General features: G+C 32.4%; 1 long non-coding RNA gene across 1 annotated transcript; it reads right to left on the bottom strand.

Moving 5' to 3' along the window:
* Positions 1 to 226: 226 nt before the first annotated feature.
* Positions 227 to 2,292, bottom strand: LOC120253588. The gene is made up of 3 exons (XR_005534331.1): positions 2,026 to 2,292; positions 1,793 to 1,843; positions 227 to 492 (listed from the first exon to the last, which is right to left on the bottom strand). It is a non-coding gene; the product is annotated as an uncharacterized LOC120253588 (long non-coding RNA).
* Positions 2,293 to 3,085: the final 793 nt, after the last annotated feature.

Below are 3,085 nucleotides of genomic sequence, written 5' to 3'. Positions count from 1 at the left end.
GAACACCCACTAAGGACCTATAGCGGCGGGAAAATCTGCTGCTAAAGACCCCATTTTAGTCTCAATATCTCTATAATGGCAAACAGCCAGATGTTTAATAGCTAATCAAATCTATTCGTAATATAAATAAACAAAAGATATATATATATATATATGACAATATCAATGACAACATTAATATTTTAATTTATTAATCTCATTCCATAAAAGTTACAAAAATGATAAATAAAAGAACAAATTTTTTCTTTATTATCAATATACATATTATCATGCGCGCAAACAAATTATTAGTCTCTCACAACAACAAAGTATATTGGAAGAAGATATCACTAAGTGGATCTCCTTGTTGCATGAAATACATCTTCATTTCTAGCAATAATAGAAATTGCAGCTGTCAAGAATCAAGTGAAAGAACTTGGTTCTCAATAAATGGTTTTGGAACCTTGAACAGATATACTTCTCCAAGATCATACTCTGACACAGAAGTTTGGCCTAAATTTCCCAACAAAGAAAACAAGGTGTTGAAATGGTATATGAATATAAAAGAGAATCTGTTGTTTGTTAGCGCACATAATTCACATGCTTTGTATATATATTATATAGAGCCTTTGGAAAGGTAAAATACAATATCCTTGCTTTTTTGCTAAGAAAAAACATAAACACTGATAAAAAAAATGTCACAGAGATTGTGTTGTCAAACTGAATTCTTATACTAGATTTCTATTAAAATCATAACAAGTAGCATAACTTTTGAATGGTAGATAAGACCAAGTTAGAAGCTCAAGCCACCATATATGTATATATGAGCAAGGTGGCATACAGGAGGAGATTAAATCCAATCACCAAGTTGATATTGGGGCCACAGATTTCTGACACAAATCACATACGCCCAAATGCCATAATTGCTAATCAACAGCCATTGGATGCTTGACTCCCAATAATCAGTTCAGTTTTAAAGAAAGCATAGTTTGAAAGTAGAACACCTATGTTTCTAAAGTAGTTTAATATATATATATATATATATGGTGGTATGCGCCTCAAGTCAGCGCTTACAGGTAGAAAAACGAAAAATATTGCACCTAAACCTTGTCATATTACAAGAACCACACATACAAAGGAAATAGGTCAAACAACAATTGTTAAAATATATGTATAAACAGATCAATAGACGCACATACATATGGTATCTGAATCCAGATGGCACTCATTAATGAGAAGTCACAATGAGAATGCAGCAAATATACCTAGTGTCAAAAGAAATAAATCCATATTGCTCTTCAATTTAGTGATGCATCATTTTGAAAAGCACCGGAAACTAAAGATAAATTTAATAAGTTTATTTTCATAAGAACAAGCCTATCGTGTAATCTGAAAGAAATGTAGTTAATGGTACAAGAAAAAAAAAAATCAAATATAAATGTGAAGCCCAAAGCTGGCAAACCAGCATATAAAAAAAATAGAATTTCACAAGCATGCCATCAATGAATAGTGTCAGAGTTCCACATCTAAAGCTAACTCATGTTTTTCCCTTCCATGAAACAAAATTTCAATGGAAATCCTGGGAATTATATAAGTGAAAAAGTTTAAAACTCAGATCTAAAGAATGAAAAGTGCAAAATAATGAGGAAATAATTGAAATTTCTGACCATGGTTTCACTACAAACATGACGATAGCAGCTTGGGAAGAAAATGAGGAATTACCTTTAAGACCATACTTTTGCAGGAATGACATTGTTATGCATTAATGAATTTCTTGCTAATTTGCAACATAATAATGTTTCAGAATTATTACCTGAAGTTATTTTGCAAGAGCCACCACTTCATCCAAATTTGCGTTAGATTCCTGGGTAATCCAAAAACCAATTTATATCAATAGATTTGATAGGATAATGATTGATCAACATTCATTTGATAACTTATAAAGTTTGGATGAAACCTTCAACCAATATGCATTCCATGATTATAAAGAGCACAGATTATCGATCTACATTAGTGTCCTGATACGACCAGTGGATGAAGACTCACCGCTAGTGTTTTATCATCAGGAGTAATATCCCGGTCATGAAAACACCACCTATCAAGTCCAATCTTTTTAATGAAGTCAAAATTGGCCCGCACTACATCCATGAGATAGAAAAAAATTAATGCCGATGATCTACACAGAGAACAAGAGCTAGCCATTTTATCTAACTTCTTTTTTTTTGCCATAGCCAAGGAATTTGTTCCATCTTCCCAAGGCCACATCTTTGTCGGTGCACCAAACTGGTCAGCTCCAGTTCACCGAAATGTATGCCAAAATACAACACTAAATACCATTCAATACTGAGGCAAAGAAGTACAGCATAGCTAAACACATATATGTACATTGTACACTAAAAAAAAAAATCCACATGATGAATGAAAAATTAATACCTTCATTTTCTTCACAAGAATTAGTTCCTCGGCATTGTACCATTTGTATGAAAGTGGGTTCTTGCTGCTAGGGGCCTGATAAAAAGAAACATGTTTTGATCATAGCAAATTCAAAAGGCCTCAACCAGCTTAGACAAACAAAGAATATCAAGCAGGCACAATTCAAATTCAATGGGCAACCAATCTGGTGAACTAAAAATATTCCCAAAACTAAACATTGACCATATAAATTCTCTCACCTCATACTTTATTTTGGGAAGTCCAGGAAATAATTCCCCTTTCCACTCATCATCAGAAGCAGCAGAACATCCTTCCTCCACATTGGCAGGACTTGTCTGCAGAGCAGCAGCCACCAAAAGCAACAATGTGAAGGGGAAAAAAAAGCTAGGCCAATAATGAGAAAAAGAAAAAAAAGAAAAGGAAAAATAATAATTGATTAATTAGAACAGCATCTATGAGGAAGGGGAGTGTAAGGTGTTTATTGTTGTTGCTGTTATTTTCTTTAACTATTTTATAGTAATCATAATTTAGTTAATATGTTTGATAAGCCACATGGATTTGATTAAATTAACTCAAGTAATATTTCTTTATATTCATATCAATAATAAAATTATTTCCATATAATTTCAGCTTTCTTCACATATAATGCTCTTTCAATTTTTCAAAATTTATT

The sequence above is a fragment of the Dioscorea cayenensis genome, unplaced genomic scaffold, assembly GCF_009730915.1.
Source record: "Dioscorea cayenensis subsp. rotundata cultivar TDr96_F1 unplaced genomic scaffold, TDr96_F1_v2_PseudoChromosome.rev07_lg8_w22 25.fasta BLBR01000121.1, whole genome shotgun sequence".
NCBI lineage: Eukaryota > Viridiplantae > Streptophyta > Magnoliopsida > Dioscoreales > Dioscoreaceae > Dioscorea > Dioscorea cayenensis.
Note: the sequence above shows the minus strand (reverse complement) of the source record. Positions and strands in the feature narration are given on the sequence as shown.